Genomic DNA, 21,648 nt, shown 5'->3' with positions numbered 1-21,648 from the left:
TAACATGACATCTCAACTCCTACATTCAATGCAATGACCAATAAAGGCAAGTATACCAAACCCCTTCTTCGCTACCCTCCTGTCTACCTGTGATTTGACCTTCAAGAAACTATGAACATGTGCCCCAAGGTCTCTTTTTTCGCCACACACCTCAGGATCCAATCAAATTGCAGCACCTCACTTTTATCTAATTTAGACTCAATCTGCTATTCCACGGTCATCAGCCCATCTGATCAAAGTCCTGTCATATTCTGAGATAACCTTCTTCACAGTCTACATCATCAATTTTAGTGTCATCTACAGATTTAATAACCATTCTCTGTATTCACATCCAAATCATTTATATAAATGACTAAAATTAAGGGAACCAGCACCGATCCTTGTGGCACACCACTGGTCACAAGTCTTCAGTCCTCCATATTTTTCAATTTGACATTTTAGATATTGGAAGCAGATTTAAGAGTATGGGACGAATTGGATATATCTTTCAAACACTGAACACAAGTATAATGGGTTGAATGGTTTCCTGCAGTGCAAAATTCTGACTCCAAGAATCTATCAATCCTTCTAATTAGCCTCACAGTAGTACAATGGGATCTTGATCAGAGAGGCATATGGGCCAAGGACAGGCAGATGGAGTTAACTTAGCTCAATGTGAGGTGCTCCATTTTGGTAATGCAAATCAGTGCAGGACTTATACACTTAATGGTAAGGTCCTGGCGAGCATTGTTGAATAAAGAGACCTAGATTAACTTTGGATATCTGGTCGGCATGGACTAGTTAGACGAAAGTGTCTGTTGGTGCGCTGTATACGTCTATGACATATGAGACTGTTGATGGCCCACAGCACCTCATGGGTGTCCAGCCTTGAATTGTTAGATCTGTTCAAAATCTGCCCCGTTAGTACAGGGATAGTGTCACAAAATACCATGGAGGCACTTATTTTCAATGTGGAGGTGGGACTTTGTCTCCACAAGGACTGTGTGGTGGTTATTCTTACCAATACGGTCACGGACAGCCACATATATGATAGACAAATCGGTAAGGATGAGCTCAAGTATGTTTTTCCATCTTGTTGGTTCGCTCACCACCTGCTGCAGACCCAATCCAGCAGGTGTGCGCTTTAGGACCTGACCAATTCGATCAGTAGTGCTGTTGCCAAGCCACTCTTGGTGGCGAACATTGAAATCCCCCATCCAGAGAACATTTTGCACCCTTGCCACCCTCAGTACTTCCTCTAAGCTTTGTCCAACATGGAGGAGGGCTGTTTCACCAGTTGAGGGAGGACAGTACTTGGTAATCAGGTTTCCTCATCCACGTTTAACCTAAAACCATGAGACTTTATGGGGTTTTGAGTCAATGTTGAGGACTACCAGGGGTAACTCTCTCCCAATTGTACATCATTTCTGCTGCATCTGTCCTGCTGGTGGGACAGACCACATTCAGGGATTGTGATGGTTACATCTGGAATATTGCAAGGCAGATTCCGTGAGTTTTTCTGTCAGGCTTTTGCTTGACTAGTCTGAGACAGCTCTTCCAATTTTGGGAAATTGCAGTCTCAACTCCTCACTACACCCCATAACTCCTCACTACACCCCATAACTCTCCACTCCCATATGCAATCAAAACTTTATACAACTTGTGCTTGAATAAATTTGAAGCCTCTGCTTCTGATGAAGAGACATCCATATAATCCACTGACAGAAAAAAATATCATTGTCTTAAAAGACAACCTCTTTCTTTTAAACCACATCCCTCAAGGTTTAGTCTTCCCCACAAAGTGGAGAAATCACCTCATTCTTCTTCTAAATTCCAATCGATAATTCCAACTTGTTCAACCTTTCTTCACAAGTGCTTTATCCCAGAATAAGTGAAGTCAACTGTCTCTGCACAGCTTCAGAGATGATAAATCCATAGCTCAAGAGCAGAAGCAGGTCATTAAGCCCATCAAATTTGCTCCACTATTCAATGAGATCATGGTTGATCAGATGATCCTCAACTTCATCTTTCTGCCTTTTCCCCATAACCCTTTATTCCATTACTGATCAAAATTGGTCTATCTCAATCTTGAACTTTCTGAATGACCCATCCTCAACAGCCCTCTGGGGTAACAAATTCCACAGATTCACCAACCTTATACGAAACTCCTCCTCATATTTGTCTTAAATGGTCAAGTCTATGCCCTCTGGTCCCAGCCCACAAGAAAAAGACCTCTCTGCATCTACACTGTCAAGTCTCCAAACAATCTTATATATTTGAATAAGGTTGCCTCTCATTCTTCTAAAGTCATTTTCTTTTCAAATAAAGGGGAGACCAAAACTGTACATAACACTTCAAGTGGTGTCTCACCAATGTCCTAAATGGTTACAGTAAATTTCCCCATTTTGAAATTCCAGCCCCCTTTCCATTAAGGGCAACATTCATTCCACAGTCTCCCACAATTCTGTTGCGTTTGGGAGTCTCTCAATTCCATAAATTATTCATTCACAATCAGTTGCCAAACTGAATAACTGAGACAGGGACAGACCATCTATGGGTGGCTCTGTAAAACCCCAGACTTCAATAAATCCAGAATCTCAGCATAAGTCAGCAGGTACACTGCTATTGTTTAGATTTGCTTCCTGCTGTTTATCTTCCCAAGAATATAAGCAGCAACTTTGCTGATGAAGTCAGCTAATTACCACAATCTCCTTGGCCCTCCCATTTTACTACTTCAGTGGATCAACGTAACACGGCATCGAGGCCAGTACACTCTAATGATTCCCTGAGCTCTGTAACCAAGACCTCTCTGCTTGTGATATATTCAATAATTGCAGTAAGAGTTGGGTGGAGATGCAAGACAACACAGGCAACAAAATCTTCATTGGCAGAGCAAGTCCAAGAAGATGGTGCATCTCACCAGGTGTAAAATCTGATATTAGCTATATTGGCAAGGTGGTCCTATGTACTGTGGTTCAACACGTCACTGTTGTCTGACCTCCAGACTGTCAAGATCATATGGAGAATAATGGTGCCCCAAGAAATCCAATGAGGTTACATGTAAGCTTCGACTAGGAATCACAACCAGAGAAAATTTACAACCAGTTGTAACTTGGGATTCAACAAGAGGACCAAACGAATGCTCGTGTCCTTCTTGAATTTGAGTCCACAAATATTCAGGTAAAACAGCAACAAATCAATTTTGACAGGCTGGACTCTGGGTCCAGATGTTTTAAAACTGTCTATCTGCCAGATTGGATTTCTCCACTTTCAAATGGTGAACATGCTAGGGAGGACAAAGAAATCATGTTAAGAAACTCTTTGAAGCTTTCCTTGAGCATGGTAACATTGATATTAACAAATGGGAGGAGATTGTCATCGGTCATTTAAAATGTCACCAACATGACCATCAAGCTACATCACTTTTTGACTCATAAGGCAAAGCAAAGGCATAAAAGCAAACAAATCCTGCACTCCAGATTCCATTGCTTTGTGGGATATCCAGATCCATATGCCCAAAGGTCTGCAGGTGAACAATCAGTCTCTTCAGTCACTTGAAGATCTAACAGCACCCTGAGTAGTCCTTAAGTTAAAGAACAACTGACATTTTCATTGTGTCCATCAGTGAGGTTCATCATCTCAAACCATAGGTAGGTCAGGTCTAAGCTTTTCAGAATTTCCAATAACTTGTCATAATACAGCATTTGTATTGAGAGTATGGTGTGCAGCCTGAAGGGTTCAATCCACAGGCACCTTCAACTTGGTCTACTATAAGTTGGGAGGAAGAGAAATCAGAACATTCCATTAAAACCTAAACATATGCAAATACAGAAACCAGACTCTTCCTGTTACATCAGCTCCCATATTCTCAAATTGCAACCTCCACAAAATTCAGGCACCCAAATAAAGTGAAAGACCAAATAGAGTTTACACTTCTCACGCCAACAGCTATGTTTGCTGTTATTTTGTATTAAGTCAATAGACCATATCACAAATTTCTAGGAATTAGCTAAGTTCAGACAGGGAGACTGAGTATGTCAGTTCACATTCTGCACACCAATATTGTTTGATCCAAAGCTGTGCAAAGACACCAATAGGCGCACAAACAGTCAGTGCACTGTATGCAAAAAGTAATCAGTATGGAAGGTAAATGCCTGTTTTGGAAGGTGGAGTAACACAGGTTGAGGTCAGACTGTTCTGGGAGTGGCTGCTGTAACTGCATGCACTTTTGGCTCATGTTGGACTGAAATGTAAGACATCACTTACATTGATGGATAGGAAGAATTATGTTTCTCTTCCCGAAACTCACCAAATAAATCTCATCAAGAAGCAATGAACATAGACCGCTATGCAATAAATGTGGGGGAAAGGCACTTGCGACAGACATTTGATGTTTTTTTAAAATTTTCTAAACCTCAGAATTCTGAGACACTTTAGCAGAATTAATATAAGCCTAAACAAGCACCAACGCAGAGTCCTTGTCTTTGCCCAAATAACCCAGTGAACACAGACACCTCTCCATCTCAGTACTTCCTGACCCTGGGTGGCATTAGGTTTTGGTTGAAAAGGTCATTGCAGAAAGAGGTTTAATCCAAGGGATATGGGATCATTAATCTGGGAGCACATAGGCAAGGGGCTATTAATAAATATAGCGAGTTTTGAGAAGATTTGTAGCTCAGGTTGAGGTTCTGGATGTAGGTTTGCTCACTGAGCTGCCAGGTTCATTTCCAGACGTATTGTCACCCTACTAGGTAACATCTTCAGTGGGCCTCAGGCGAAGCGGTGTACATGGTTTCTGCTTTCTAATTATATGATTGGGTTTCTTTGGTTTGGTGATGTTATTTCCTGTGGTGAAGTCATTTCCTTTTCTTTCTCTCAGGGATGGTACATGGGGTCTAACTCGATGTGTTTGTTGATAGGAGTTCCGATTGGAATGCCATGCTTCTAGGAATTCTCATGTGTGTCTCTGTTTGGCTTGAAGTGTGTGGTAAGGCAATGGTCCACTTGCTTGACGATACTGTCCTTGCTGATGAAGTTAGTGGTGAAGTGTGGGGTAAGGCTTAGGTCCAGTAGCTTCTATCTTAGTGTCTTTGATGGTCTTCAGGAATCCCAAGAATTCCTTTGATGTAAGAAATGTTACATCAATGTTTACATCAGCCCTGTTTACATCAATCAACATTAACCTGGCCAAGGAAACACTGACTACACTATTAGAAGACCCAAAGACACATACACCAAACACCACTAACTTCTTCAGCAAGAACAGTATCATCACACTTCACCTTCAACAACAATACCTACAGACAAATCAACGGGACACCCATGGGATCTCCGATATCAGGGTTCTTAGCAGAGGCAGTAATGTAGAGACTCGAACAAACAGCTCTGCTAACCATCCAACCCAAGCTTTGGGTCCGCTACTTGGATGACACCTTTGTCATCACTAAACAAAATAAATTAGAGGAAACACTCAAGGCCATCAATAATACCCTTATTGGCATAAAATTCACTAAAGAGGAGGAAAACAACAACAAACTGCCAATCCTAGATGTCACAGTGGAGCGAACAGCCAACAGGCAACTTCAAACCAGCGTTTACAGGCAAACAACACATACAGACCAAATATTGAACGACAGAAGCAATCAACCCAACATCCACAAACGAAGCTGCATCAGAACATTAATTCAACGAGCCAACACACACTGCAGCACACAGGAACTACGCAGAGCAGAGGAAAATCACCTATACAGTGTATTCAAAAAGAATGGGTACCGAATGAACACAGTCCGCCGATTTCTCAGCAACAAACCCAAACAAACAAAATGCGTCCAGAAACCCTAGCCACGCTCCCTTACATAAAGACATCTTGGAAATGACTGCCAGACTACTCAGACCTCTTGGCATCATGGTAGCCCACAAACCCACCAACACACTAAAACAGCAGCTAATGAACTTGAAAGGGCCTATACAGACAACAAGCAAAACTAATGTCATTTTATAAAATACTGTGCAAGAACTATAACAACACTACATTGGACAAACAAGCAGAAAACTAGCCACCAGGATACATGAACACCAACTAGCCACAAAACAACATGACCCTCTCTCACTAGTATCCTTACATACAGATAAAGAAGGACAACACATCCATCTTGGGACAAGCCAAACAGAGAGACACACGAGAATTCCTAGAAGCATGGCATTCCATCAACTCTATCAACAAACACATCGTGTTAGACCCCATCTACCACCCCCTGAGAAAAAGAACAGGAAATTACTTCGCCACAGGAAATAACATCACCGACCCAAAGAAACCCAATCATATAAATAGAAAGCAGGAATCATGTACACTGCTTCACCCGAGGCCCACAGAAGATGTTACCTAGTAGGGTGACAAAATGTCTGGAAATGAACCTCCTAGCTCAGTGAGTAAACCTACATCCATTAATAACTATATGAGAGGCGAAGCGGACCATTTAGCCCCATGAGCCTGCTCCATCATTCAGTTAAATCATGGCTGAAATGTTTGTGTTTTGAATGTCACATTCTAATTGACAGCCAATAATCTTTGCTTTCCTGGCCTAATAAGAATTGAGCTCTGTCTTAATAATATTTACAGACCCAGCTTTCACCACCTTCTGAAGCAAAGTGTTCCAAAGTCAATTAACCATCAAAAGAAAGTCCTGAAAGGACCCCTAGTTTTAAAACAATGTCTCCTAATTCTAGACAACAATGCCCAATTATCCTGGGCTGACCCATGAAGACAAACATCTGTTTCACCACCACCTTGTCAGGATCTTATACACTTCGATCAAGTCACTCTTCACGACTAAAGAGGTTAACAGGTGGTTTAAAGGTTGGTGTGCGAGAAACGGATTCAAATTCATGGGAAATTGTCACTGGAGAAGCCAGGAGCTATTCCAAAAGCATGGGGTCCACCTGAATCATGCTGGGACCAGAGTCCTGGCAAATCACATGACCAGGACGGGAGTGATGACTTTAAAATAAAATTGCAAGGTCGGGCAGGGCGGGGGATGTTCAGTTGCATGGAAAATTCTTCCATAGTTTAAGAGGCAGGTAGGCTCAGCAGAAGTTATTAAAGTTTCCAGAACAAGAAAGAAGACAGAGAATACGGAAAGGGTCAGGAATAGAACATTAGGCACAGCAAATAAGAGGACAACTAAGAGAATCGGGGTGGTTAGCACAGGACTGAGAGGGTTAACTTAAACACGTGTTATACCAAATAAGGTAAATGAGCTTGCAGCGCAGATTGAAACTGGCAGGTACAATGTTGTGGGTATCACAGAGACATGGTTGCAAGGGGACCAGCGCGAGGAACTAAATATCCAAGGATATATGTCCTATCAATAGGACAAGAAGATGGGCATAGTTGCTTTCTTAGTAAGAAATTGAATTAATTCAATAGCAAGAAATGATATAAAGTCAGAAGGCACAGAAGCTCTTGGGTAGAGATGAAGAATCGTTTCTTTGCGATAGTCATGATGTGGGGCAGAAAATAAATCAGGAGGTAAGAAAGGCACTATTATAATAATCATGGGAGACTTTAATATGCAGGTGCACGGGGAAAATCAGTTTGTTGTCGGCTCAAGAAAAGGAATTTGTGAAATGTGTCCGAGATGACATTTTTTGGAGCAGCTTCCAGTACAGCCCATTAGAGAAAGACAATTCTGAATATGGTGATGTGAGCTTAAGGTGACGGAACCCTAAGGGGCAGTGACAATAACACGACAGAATTCACCCAGCAATTTGAGAGGGAGAAACTGGAATCAGATCGAATGGTATTATAATTGAGCAAAGGTAACCACAAAACATGAGGAAGAAGCTGGATAGAGTTGATTGGAAGGGGCGCATAGCAGGGAAGATGTGGGTCAATGGCAGGAATTTCTGGGGGTAATTTGGGAGTCACAACAAAAAGTCATTCTGAGGAAGACACAACATGATGGGGCAACCATGGCTGACAAGGGAAGTCAGAGACAGCATAAAAGCAAAAGAAAAAGCATACATTGTGGTAAAGATTAATGCAAAGCCAGAAAATTGGGAAGCCCTTAAAAAGAAATAAAGTGGAGTAGTTAAAATAAGAGAGTAAACTAGCTCACAATATAAAAGATAAAGAGCTTTCTTTTGATATCTAAAAGATAAAGAGAAGCATGAGTCAACATTGGATCACGGAAAATGAGACTGGAGTAGCAGTAAGGGGGAGCAAAGTAGCAGCAGAGGAACAGAATAGGTGCTTTGCATCACTTTTCATAGTGCAAGAAACTAGCAGCATACCAGAACTTCAAGAGTCAAAGAGTCAAGGTGAGTGCAGTAGCCATCATTAAGGAGAGGATTCTGGCAAAGCAAAAAGCAAGACTACTTGGTGGCTCTGACCTCCATAATTATGAAGTGCTTCGAAAGGTTAGTCATGGCTCACATCAATGCTAGCCTCCCAATCTACCTTGAACCCTTGGAATTTGTCTACCAGTACAACAGGTACATGCAGATACCACTTCCCTAGCCCTACACCCATACCTAGAATATACCTAGATAATAAGGACATCTATGTCAGGCTTCTACTTATTGACTACAGCTCTGCCTTCAACACCATAGTGACCTAAGCCACTGATTCGCCCTCTGTAACTGGATCCTCAACTTGCTGACCCATAGACCACAATCAGTGAGGGTAGACAACTGCACCTCCTCTACGGTAATCCTCAGCACTGGTGCGCTGCAAGGTTGCATACTCAGTCCCCTACTGTACGCCTGTACATTCATGACTGTGTGGCCAAATTTCATCCAACTCCATCCATACGTTCACTGAAGACAGCATTTGTTAGAGAAAAAAAACTGCATCTGCTGGAATCCAAGATAAACAAGCAGGAGTCTGGGAGAACACAACAAGCCAGGCAACATCATGTGGTGGTGAAGTCGATGTTTCAGGAGTAACCCTTCCTCAGGACTGGAGGTGGGTGTAAGTGGGTGAGGGAGCAGGGTGATGAGGTGGGGATACGTGGAGTCGAAAAGTGTGGGGCTGGAAAAGCACAACCAATCAGGCAGCATCCAAGAAGCAAGACAATCGACATTTCGAGCATGAGGTCTTCATCAGGAAAGAGGGAGTGGCCCAAGGAGGCTGAGAGTTAAATGGGAGAGCAGATTGGGCCGGGGGGGAGGATCTGAGAATGTGATAGGTAGATGGAGGTAGGGGTGAAAGTGATAAGTCGGAGATGAGGGTGGAATGGATAAGTGGGAAGGAAAATGGAAAGGTATGACAGTTCAAGAGGGTGTGCCGAGTTGGAAGGTTGGATCTGGGATAAGGATCCACACGGGACCAATGTGGATTTCACCAGTCTCTTATTTTCCCTCCCCCCCCCCCCCCTACCTTATCCCAGATCCACCCTTCCAACTTGGCACTGCACTCTTGAACTGTCCTACCTGTCCATCTTCCTTCCCACCTATCCGCTCCAACCTCCTCTCTGGCCTATCACCTTCACCCCCGACCTTTATCTGCCTATTGCATTCCCAGATACCTTCCACCCAAGCACCATCTCCCCTCCCATTTATCTCTCAGCCTCCTTGGGCCTCCCCCTCATTCCTGAAGAGCTCATACTCAAAACATAGACTCTCCTGCTCCTTGGATGCTGCCTTTCAACTCTAATCTCTTGCATCTGCAGTCCTCACTTTCTACTAGGACTGGGTGGAGACAAGTAGTGGGTACGATAAGGAGGGATAAATCCAATAGGTGGTTGAGAGGAATGGAAGGGAGGGGGAAGGGCTCGGATATCTAAATGGTGAAAAGCTTCAGAATTCTGAAGCATAAAGTGACTTGGAAGTTCTAGTTCAGAATTCTCATAAGGTTAACATAGAGGTTCAGTTCGCAGTTAGGAAGGTAATGCAATGTTAGCATTCATTTCAAGAGAGCTAGATACAAGAGCAGGGATGTTCTACTGAGGCTGCATAAGGCCCTAGTCAGACCACATTTTGAAATACTGAGAGTACTTTTGGGCCCTGTATCTAAGGAGGTATGTGCTGGCATTGGAGGGGGTCCACAGGAATTTTACGAGAATGATCTCAGGAATGAAGTACTTTGAGCCATGAGGAGCAGGTGAGGACTCTGGATCTGTCCACATTGGAGTTTAGAAGGATATGGGGAACCTGATTGAAACTTACAGAATACTGAGAGGCCTGAATAGAGTGAACAAGCAGATGTTTCCACTAGTTGGAGAGACTAGACCCAAGAGCATAGCCTCACGACTGAAGAGATTACCCTTTAGAACTTTTTGAATTAGGATACCCTTTTTTGTGATGTGTACTGAAGTACAGTGAAAAGTTTTATAATGCCACTTCTCATAGCACCATCTTTGGTACAAAGTACCTAGGTACAAATCTTAGGTTCAAAATGAGGAATAAAAAAAAGGTAGTTGCATTATTTTACATTGATTCATAGTATATGCTAGAAACATGACAGTTGAAAGGATAGACATTACAATCAGATAAACAAATTACAAACAAACATTACAGTAGATCAACACAGGGGCTTCCATATGTGGTCTAACTGCCCACACCAGACCCCAGTCCAACAATTAGGTAAAAACAATGATTGCAGATGCTGGAAACCAGAGTCTAGATTAGAGTGGTGCTGGAAAAGCACAGCAGTTCAGGCAGCATCCAAGGAGCAGTAAATTTTTTCTTTCAGGGCAGAGGAAATGACCTTGGAGTTGCAATTGGAGAGGGACTCCCTGAGATTCTTGTAGAGAGAGGAGGAAAACTTCTTCAAGGCAGGCATCCTTGCAAGAGGATTCGCAGTAGGGTTAAAATCAACTAGGTAAAAACAATGACTGCAGATGCTGGAAACCAGAGTCTAAGATTAGAGTGGTGCTGGAAAAGCACAGCAGTTCAGGCAGCATCCTGATGAAGGGCTTTTGCCCAAAATGTCGACTTTACTGCTCCTCGGATGGTGCCTGAACTGCTGTGCTTTTCCAGCACCACTCTAATCTAGACCCCAGTCCAACAATTGTTCCTGCTTCACTCCAAGGCTCCACACTGGCTCTCTGCTGCTCCAATCTAAGTTTTCTCTGGGACCAGTTTCCCCATGCCAGCCTCCACTCCAGGACACACTTCCCAGCGCCGGCTTCCACTCTAGGACTCACTTCCTCGCACTGGCCTCCGCCCTGAGACTCGCTTTCCTGTGCCAGCCCCGGATTCATCTCCAAGGCTCACCAGCTCCTCCATTCCTCTCCAGTTAAGTTCAAGTCACAAACTGAAAACAAAAATGCAGAAAAGGAGGAAAAAGAGAAAAGAGAAAGAAAAAGAATAGGTGGAGCAGAGGAACAGAGATAAGGAGGAATTTCTTCAGCCAGAGAGGGCTATACAGGTCAACTTACTGAGTGTATTTAAGACAGATAGACAGGTTCTTGATTGGTAAAGGGATCAAGGGTTACAGGGAGAAGGCAGGAGAATGAGGTTGAGAAATATATCAGCCATAATCAAATGGTGGATTAGATTTGATGGGCCAAATGGCCTAATTCTTCTCCTATGTGGTATGGTCCAAACGTCCAGTAAAAACAAGCCCAGTATGTCTAACCTGTCTCTACAAGATAACCCACTCCTTCTAGGACTGCATCCATTACATTTGCATCCTTCCTTAAATAAGGAGATCAAAACGGAGTATGCAAGATGTGGTCTCACCAATGCCCTGTATAATTGACTCAGAATATCTTTAGCTGGATGCGTAATTCCTCTCGCAATAAACAATAGCATTCATTTAGCCTTACTGATAATGTGCTATACCTACATACTATTTTTTAGTCCATATAACATATCTAAATCTCTCTGCACCTCAGAATTCAGCAGGCTGTTTGTCTGGGAGGGACCAACATGGATGAGTAGATTGTTCAGCAAAGTGCGCAAGGACCGTGACAAAACAGTGGGGTGTGCCACAGGGATCAGCGCTGGTTCCACTGCTTTTAGTAATTTATTCAAATAATTTGACTATGAATATAGGAGGTATGGACAATTGGGGGTGCAGTAGACAATGAAGATTATCTCATTGTACAAGGGACCTTGATCAGATGGGCCAATGGGCTGAGGACTGGGAGATGGAGTTTAATTTAGAGAAATGTTAGGTGTTGTATTTTGGTAAGGCAAATCAGGGTAGGACTTATACACTTAATAGTAGGGTCCTGGTTTGGTATACTTACCTCCATTGATCAGAACATTGAGTCAAGGAGTTGGGATGTCATGTTGCGCTTATAGGACATTGGTACGGCCAATTTTATAATACTGCATACAATTCTGGTCATCCTTCTACAAGAAGGATGTTGTTAACTTGAGATGGTTCTGTCAGGACTGGAGGACTTCAGCTATAGGGAGAGGCTGAATAAGCAGGGGCTTTTCACCCAACTGTCAAAGATTGAGGGGTGACCTTATAGGAGTTTATAGAATTTGAGGGGCATGGATAGGATGAATAGCCAAACTCATTTCCTTAGGTGGGGAAGTGCAAACCTAGAGTGCATAGGTTTAAGATGAGAGGGGAAAGAATTAAAAAGGACCTGAGGGGTAACTTTTTCAATACAGAGGGTGGTACATGTATGGAACAAGGTGCCAGAGGAAATGAAGGCGGCTAGTACAATTACAACATTTAAAAGGGAGTTGGATGGGTATATGAATAGGAAGGGTTGAGGGATATGGGTCAAATGCTGGCAAATGGGACTAGATCAGATTGGGATGCCTGATTGGTGCAGATGAGTGCACGAAAGGGTCTGATTCTGTGTTGTATGACAAGTGCTTTATTAGTTGGGCTATCATTACAGTCTGTGAATTGAGGATAAGTCCCTCTTGGGCTGTCCAGCTCAGTGCTGGAAGGAGGAAAATACCATAAAGACCCTCAGAGTCACAAGCTGAACAGTGCTATGAAAGAAAAGAACCACAGAGGCCAGAGTCCCCAGAGGAGGCAGAGACACACCCAACTAAGCAATAAGCTCATTCACAATGTTATCAAGAGGATATTGAGCAGCTCAAATTATATTGTCAGAAGAGAATAACAGGAGACTGGGTGCCTAGTTGGTTCAAAGTGCAAAGTTCTTATGAAACAACCCAACCTGTAAAGGAATAATCTCTAGAACTGCCCTTTAGTAAAACAGTGAGTAATAAACAGAGATGTGGCTACAGGCACACAACATTGTGTAAACCAACACAGATATCATGCCTTCTTTGTAGTCACGCTGTGAAAGTAGACTGCTCAAAGTGCTCCAAGAAAACACAAACAGGATAAACTAGTCTGACCAACTTCAGGCCAAAGACAGCCCCAAAAATAACACAAACAGGCTGCTTGCAAAGCTTCACGGCACAAACAACTTAACAAAGACTGGCTAAACCAGAACAGTTTATGCATGTGGGTGGTGTTCAATACACTTTGTGAGCGGGCACACTTCAGAAACAGAACTTGATGCCTTGTTTGGGATGGGCTCGGCATCTCAGGCTGAAAACAATGACAAAGACTGTCTGAGTCTGTGTATCCTAATGATCATGGTATGGAAGAGAAACTTTTGAACATTACACCTCCCACTTTCCCAATCTTGGGGATTTCATGTTTCAGGTCAATCATACTTATCTTATGGTCATACAGCCAGAACAGCTCTCAGAATCTGGTCTGTGCAGGCACAGAGTTTAAACAGTTCTCCCATATTTTTTCATACAAAATAAAACTTGCAAATACTGGCTCACAATCTTTAAATATTATTTGTAGGCTGCATCTGGACATTATTGGCAGGTTTGTCACCCAGGTGGAGGACCAATGCTGAACTCAAACCACTCCAATCTCATGGTTACTCAGCAAGTAATCCTGGCAGAAACCTGGCTGATTTCCCTACCAGGTGAAAGTGGGGACTGCAGATGCTGGAGATCAGAGCTGAAAACGTGTTGCTGGAAGAGCGCAGCAGGTCAGGCAGCATCCAAGGAGCAGGAGAATCGATGTTTCGGGCATGAGCCCTTCTTCAGGAATGAGGAAAGTGTGCCAAGCAGGCTAAGATAAAAGGTAGGGAGAAGGGACTTGGAGGAGGGGTGTTGGAAATGCGATAGGTGGAAGGAGGTTAAGGTGAGGGTGACAGGCCGGAGTGGGGGTGGGGGCAGAGAGGTCAGGAAGAAGATTGCAGGTTAGGAAGGTGGTGTTGAGTTCGTGGGTTGGGACTGAGACAAGGTGGGGGGAGGAGAAATGAGGAAACTGGAGAAATCTGAGTTCATCCCTTGTGGTTGGAGGTTTTCTAGGCGGAAGATGAGGCGCTCTTCCTCCAGCCATTGTGTTGCTATGGTCTGGCGATGGAGGAGTCCAAGGACCTGCATGTCCTTGGTGGAGTGGGAGGGGGAGTTGAAGTGTTGAGTCACGGGGTGGAAGGCCAGGGTGGAAGGTGTTAGTAAAGTGGATGAACTGTTCAACCTCCTCGTGGGAGCATGAGGCAGCGCCGATACAGTCATCGAAGTAGCAGAGGAAAAGATGGGGGGTAGTGCCAGTGTAGCTGCAGAAGATGGACTGTTCCACATATCCTACGAAGAGGCAGGCATAGCTGGGGCCCAGGCGGGGGTGCCCATGGCTACTCCTTTGGTTTGGAGGAAGTGGGAGGATTGGAAAGCGAAGTTCAGACTGAGGACCAGTTCAGTCAGTCGAAGGAGGGTGTCAGTGGAAGGGTACTGGTTGGTACGGCGGGAAAGGAAGAAGCGGAGGGCTTTAAGTCCTTCGTGATGGGGGATGGAGGTGTACAGGGACTGGATTCCATGGTGAAGATAAGGCATCTCTGCATACCTCTACGTGGTCCTGTCCCCCTTAGTCCAAGAACTCCCCACCTACGTTCAGGACACCACCCATGCCCTCCACCTCCTCCATGATTTTCGCTTCCCCGGTCCCCATCTTCAGAGAGGGGGGAGGGCGAGGCCGAGAGGGCGGGGTGGGGTGGGGCAGAGGGGGGAGCGGGGAAGCGAAAATCATGGAGGAGGTGGAGGACCATGTAGAGGTATGCAGAGATGCCTTATCTTCACCATGGACATCCAGTCCAAGAGAGAGCGTGCGAGAGAGCACGAGTGAGAGAGAAAGAGAGAGAGATTGTGTCTGAAAGACAGTATGTCAGACAGTGTTTGTCTGAGATAGAGTGTTTTTCTGAGAGAGAGCGCGCGCGAATGTGTGTGTGTCTGGGAGCAGGAACGGGAGAGGGAGAGAGGATGTGTCTGTCTGGGAGAGAGAGAAAGTGTGTGCGTGTCTGGGAGAGAGTGTGTGTGTCTGGGAGTGAGAGAGTGTGCATGTGTCTGGGGGGAGAGAGAGAGTGTGTGTGTCAGGGAGAGAGAAAGAGTGTGTGTGTGTGTCTGGGAGAGAGAGAGAGAGAGAGAGAGAGAGAGAGAGAGAGAGAGAGAGAGAGAGAGAGAGTAAGTATGTGTGTCTGGGAGAGAGAGAGTGTGTGTCTGGGAGAGAGAGAGTGTGTGTATGTCTGGGAGAGGGAGAGGGAGAAGGAGAGGGAGAGAGAGAGGATGTGTCTGTCTGGGAGAGAGAGTGTGTGTGTGTGGGCGGGGGCGAGCGAGGGCGGGGGCGGGGGCGAGGGCGGGCGGGGGCGACCGGGGGCGGGGGCGACCGGGGGCGGGGGCGACCGGGGGCGGGGGCGACCGGGGGCGGGGGCGACCGGGCGCGGGGGCGACCGGGGGCGACCGGGCGCGGGGGCGGGGGCGACCGGGCGCGGGGGCGGGGGCGACCGGGGGCGAGCGGGCGCGAGGGAGGGGGCCCGCGGGCGAGGGCGCGAGAGAGGGGGCCCGCGGGCGAGGGCGCGAGAGAGGGGGCCCGCGGGCGAGGGCGCGAGAGAGGGGGCCCGCGGGCGAGGGCGCGAGAGAGGGGGCCCGCGGGCGAGGGCGCGAGAGAGGGGGCCCGCGGGCGAGGGCGCGAGAGAGGGGGCCCGCGGGCGAGGGCGCGAGAGAGGGGGCCCGCGGGCGAGGGCGCGAGAGAGGGGGCCCGCGGGCGAGGGCGCGAGAGAGGGGGCCCGGCGGGCGAGGGCGCGAGAGAGGGGGCCCGCGGGCGAGGGCGCGAGAGAGGGGGCCCGCGGGCGAGGGCGCGAGAGAGGGGGCCCGCGGGCGAGGGCGCGAGAGAGGGGGCCCGCGGGCGAGGGCGCGAGAGAGGGGGCCCGCGGGCGAGGGCGCGAGAGAGGGGGCCCGCGGGCGAGGGCGCGAGAGAGGGGGCCCGCGGGCGAGGGCGCGAGAGAGGGGGCCCGCGGGCGAGGGCGCGAGAGAGGGGGCCCGCGGGCGAGGATGCGCGCGTGTGTGTTTGAGGGAATGAGTGAGTGCGTGCGCACCTGCTTGACAGAGTGCACACAAGAGTGTGACTGAGTATATGCCCATCAGAGAATATTAGTTTGTGCGCATGAAAGAGAGAGTGCGTATATGAGATAGGGCCTGTGTGAGCTCCATCGTGTGTGTATGTGTGCTTGTGTGAGAGTGTATAGTGTAGTGGGGTCACCTTTAATGTGATTATGAACCCAAGATTCTGGTTGAGGTCATCCTCGTGAGTTGCAAACTTAGCTATCAATCTGCTTGGGGACTCTGTCAAGGCAGACTTCGGGAGACACAACAACGCAGAGTCACTGAGCTAGCCAAGTTTTTTCTTAAAACTCTCCACCCCAGTCCAACACTGGTACCTCCGCATCATAAAACAGTTAAAGTTAGCTTCAAATTTAAAGAAAAAGCACTAAAATAAAAGCAAAATACTATGGATACTGGATATCCAAAATAAAAACACAAAGTGCTAGAGAAACTTGCAGATCTAGCAACAGCTATGGAGACAGAAACAATATTTGGAGTTCAATGTTGTAAGCAATCATTAGACTGGACATTAACCCTGTGGCTCTCTCCAAGACATTCACCACTGCTGAGTTTCTCCGATATTTTCAATTCTTTTTAAAAGAAAAAGTTAATTGCCTAAAGTTGGGCGTAGATCAGAATATTGCTTTTTTTAATGCTCTGGCCAATGAATGGCTAAATGATTAATAAAGAGCAAAACCAAAATACAAAAGCAATAAAACAGTAAACAAAGTACGTCAGTCTGACAGAAAACGAGTCTGGGGAATTAATAACAGAAATGTTAGATGAACACTTTTTTTGCATTTGTCTTCACCATAGTGGACCACAAATAATATCTCAGATATAACTGAAAATCAGAAAATGGACAGAAGAAATGTAAGAAAATTACAATTACCAGGAAAATGGTGATTATTGAAGCTGCAGGCTGTAAAGGAATATAAATAGTCTAAGTCACAAGGAGTATAATGTGGGAAAATGTGAATAAAAAAATGCAGATTGTCACAATGATGCAAGATTATACAGCTCTGAGATGCACAGGGATTGAGGTGCTCTTGAGCATGAATTCAAAGGTTAGTTTGCAGGTACAGCAAATATTTAGGAAAACTAATAGAATGTTACTTATTGCAAGGGGAACTGAATGCAACAGTAAGAGGTTATGCTTCAACTATGCAGGGCATTGATAAGACCATATCTAGAGTATCAAGTGCAGGGTCAGTCTCCTTATTTAAAGGAGGCAAATGTGTTGGAAATAGTTCAAAGGAAGTCTACTAGACCAATAGCTGGGACATGTGGTGGTCTTCCGAAGAAAGGGTAGACAGACTAGGCCTGCACCTGCTGAAATTTAGAAGGAATAGAACACTTTTGATTGAAGCATAAAGATCCAAAGAGGTTTTGTCAGGGTACATACTGTGAGAATGTTTCCTCATGAGAATATTCAGAATTAGGGGTCACAGTTTAAAAATGAGGAGTTGTCCTATATGAAAGTAATAAGGAAAAATCTTTTCTCAAGGAGAGGCAAGCGCCTTGAAAACTCTTTTCCTCATAAGCCAGAACTGTCTTTGAATATTTTTAAAGAATCGGTAAATAGATTCTTGATAAACAAGAGGCTTAAAGGTTATTTTTTGGGGAGGAGGGGCTCATACACATGGACTTAACTCATCCTATTGAATGGCTGAGCAAGTTCAAGGGGCCTGCCCCTAATCTGTGTTTGTATGAGTTGCCACATGCTTCCACTGCACAAAGCCCCTCAGTAGATGCTTAATGAGAAATATTACCAGCACAGTTGGATGGGCAACGCCTTTATACTACCATCAGAAATGTGGCATAGTTGTTCAAATAGTAGCTCAGTAAAACACAAAAAACTCAAGTATATAATAGTTCCTCTCATGATGACAGTGGGAAAGTTTATATCCAGAAACGATTCATTCAAATATGTGATTTTAGACATTCAGCTAGTCACTTCCTTCACTGACCATACAATATTCCCAAATGACAATTTCCTGTTTGAGCTGAAAATAATGCGGAATCCAAGTAATCTTTAAACAAAACCAATGGAATATAATCTTACTGTTGACTCTTCAAATAACATCCAGAACCAACAAATTATTTTTATTTCCTGTTGGCATTAGATGCCTGGTCTTCCAACAGCAACCTGTGTGTGCATGAGCCCTGTCAAATAGGGTCGAGGAGTCAAGAAAATCCCTCCAGGCAAAGCCTGAAATCTGATTACTCATTGTCTGAAACTGTCAGTGAATGAGGTGTCTTAAAAACACTTTCCAAAGTGACATCATGCTTTACTGACAATTAAACAATTCCTCATCAAACAATTCTAGTCTTGATCACAAGCATCACGATCGTATTGAACCATTCAGCTGCGTTGCAGTATTTAAAAATTAACTTTCCAAGGACATTAACACAGTCTGTCCTTATCTTATAACGACTTTTCCTCGTCATTTTGGCTCCTATCTCATGGTGACTGCAGGCAAAATCTTCGGCTTTTGTCAAATTGCTGGTGACCCAGTAGTATGCTTTGTGACCACAGTAAACCACAAAATTTCTACTTTTAAAGAACAAGCAAGGTGCAAGTATCCCACATTCTTCAGCGCACTTCCATTGCCACAAAATCACAAGAGTCTGCAATGTTTAAAATCAAAGCAGCAGTTAATAAATTACATGTGCCTGTAAGTTATGCTTTTATGTCATTGAACCACACATTCTGAACAAAGTCAGGCAATCAATAACTTAAACATTCCAATCAAAGCCATTGAAGAAATGTGTTCCAGAACAGTTCCTTATAGCTACTCTTCAATTAATTGTCAACAGAAAGGCACACATTAACAAAATACTCTTTATCATCACCACGCTTATCAAAGCACTTTATAGCCAAGCAAGTACTTTTTCAAATACGATCACTGTTAGGAGATGCAGTAATTTGCACACAGCAAGGTCCCACGCACAGCACTATTAGTTTTCGATCAATCTGTTTGAGAAATGCTGACAAAGGAATAAACACTGGCCAGGACATTGACGAATCTCTGTTCTTTTCCAGAATAGTGGCCAAATTGATTTTTAAAATTTCCCTGAAATGTTCAGATGCAACCTCAGTTTAATTCCTCAACCAAAAGACAGCAATTCCAATAGTAGAGCATCCCTCAATATTACATAGATACTGGCCAATCAAACTTGCAATGTCATTTAATATGACCCCCATCTTGGGTTTCAACTCAACTTTGCCATCCACACTCAGTATTTCTCTATTCCCAGAGACCAAAAATCTGTTAAGCCTTAAATATATTCAAGCGTGGAGATTCCACAGCCTTCTGGAACAGAACTTGATGACTGTATTCAAACCATAGAATTGTAGTCAAATCCTAGAATTTTGACAACTGACATTCTACAAATAACGTGCCAATTGATTCATAGTTGGACTTCTGACCCATCTCCTTTCCATTACCAAGACCAGTTATCTTCACTGAAAACAACAAATGCTGGAGATTGCAGTGGGTCAGACAGCTTCCATGGAGAGAGAGCAAGCTAATGTTTTTAGTCTAGATGACTGTTCATCAGAGCTGAATGTGGAGGGGTCAGCATTTATGACATAGTTGGAGGGTACGCAGTAGTAAGCGGAGGGTGCCGATGGAGAAGAGATGTTGATAGCTCAGATTAAGTGATCGGAATGTGAGAATGGCAGAACAATGGTTTGTCTCCTGCCAGACTTGAAAGGACAAACAAACAGTCTCCATTGGGATGGAGGGAGGTGAGAAAGAACATGCTTACAGGCTAAAAGCAAAGAAAGAAATGGGAGCTGATTTGTAATATTTGCCACATTCACATCCAAAATCTTCAAATATATACTTTTTAGCTCTATATTCAAAGAAATTACATACTCGCAACTGTAATCTCACCTTCTGCCCTCCAATCACTTGACATTATCCAAACCTCTGTTGCCACAACCTAACTCTCAGTCATATCCACCAATAAACTCCACTCTCACTAACAGACTGCACTGTGTCAGACCTGCTGCACACATTTTAAAATTCCCAAAATCCGGTCCAAAACAATGCATACCTGGCTCATACAAACCTGTATCATTTCCCTCACGTTTCAAGATCACCAGGTACATTCCCTTTACAAAAATGACAAGTGACCATCTAGAGAAGACCCTTACACTGCCCCCAAATTGGCAATGCCTTCAGCCACCTTCATGATGCACTCTGGAAAAACCACCTGTTAGATTTCTCTCCTTCAAATTCAACTGTTTCACAAAAAAAGGTCTAACAAACATACATTGATGGATGATCGATGCTAAGGGAGCGCCGCACTGTCGGCGCCGAGGGAGCGCCGCACTGTCGGAGGGTCGGCGCCGAGGGAGCGCTGCAGTGTCGGAGGGTCAATGCTGAAGGTATGCCGCACTGTCGGAGGGTCAGTGCTGAGGGAGCGCCACACTGTCGGAGGGTCAGTGCTGAGGGAGCGCCACACTGTCGGAGGGTCAGTGCTGAGGGAGCGCCACACTGTCGGAGGGTCAGTGCTGAGGGAGCGCCACACTGTCGGAGGGTCAGTGCTGAGGGAGCGTCACACTGTCGGAGGGTCAGTGCTGAGGGAGCGCCACACTGTCGGAGGGTCAGTGCTGAGGGAGCGCCACACTGTCGGAGGGTCAGTGCTGAGGGAGCGCCACACTGTCAGAGGGTCAGTGCTGAGGGAGCGCCACACTGTCAGAGGGTCAGTGCTGAGGGAGCGCCACACTGTCGGAGGGTCAGTGCTGAGGGAGCGCCACACTGTCGGAGGGTCAGTGCTGAGGGAGCGCCACACTGTCGGAGGGTCAGTGCTGAGGGAGCGCCACACTGTCGGAGGGTCAGTGCTGAGGGAGCGCCACACTGTCGGAGGGTCAGTGCTGAGGGAGCGCCACACTGTCGGAGGGTCAGTGCTGAGGGAGCGCCACACTGTCGGAGGGTCAGTGCTGAGGGAGCGCCACACTGTCGGAGGGTCAGTGCTGAGGGAGCGCCACACTGTCAGAGGGTCAGTGCTGAGGCAGTGCCGCACTGTCGGAGGGTCAGTGCTGAGGGAGTGCCGCACTGTCGGAGGGTCAGTGCTGAAGGAGCGCCACACTGTCAGAGGGTCAGTGCTGAGGGAGTGCCACACTGTCGGAGGGTCAGTGCTGAGGGAGCGCCACACTGTCGGAGGGTCAGTGCTGAGGGAGTGCCACACTGTCGGAGGGTCAGTGCTGAGGGAGTGCCACACTGTCGGAGGGTCAGTGCTGAAGGAGCGCCACACTGTCAGAGGGTCAGTGCTGAGGGAGTGCCACACTGTCAGAGGGTCAGTGCTGAGGGAGAGGGCACTGTCGGAGGG

General features: G+C 45.6%; 1 protein-coding gene across 2 annotated transcripts in view; it reads right to left on the bottom strand.

Moving 5' to 3' along the window:
* Positions 1-21,648, bottom strand: part of erbb2 (erb-b2 receptor tyrosine kinase 2) — a 70,113-nt gene that overhangs the window by 47,742 nt on the left and 723 nt on the right. The gene's annotated exons all lie outside the window — the stretch shown is intronic.

Source organism: Chiloscyllium plagiosum, unplaced genomic scaffold (genome assembly GCF_037043375.1).
Source record: "Chiloscyllium plagiosum isolate Xiang-an unplaced genomic scaffold, Cpla_swu_hap1 HiC_scaffold_32, whole genome shotgun sequence".
Taxonomy (NCBI): Eukaryota; Metazoa; Chordata; class Chondrichthyes; order Orectolobiformes; family Hemiscylliidae; genus Chiloscyllium; species Chiloscyllium plagiosum.
Note: the sequence above shows the minus strand (reverse complement) of the source record. Positions and strands in the feature narration are given on the sequence as shown.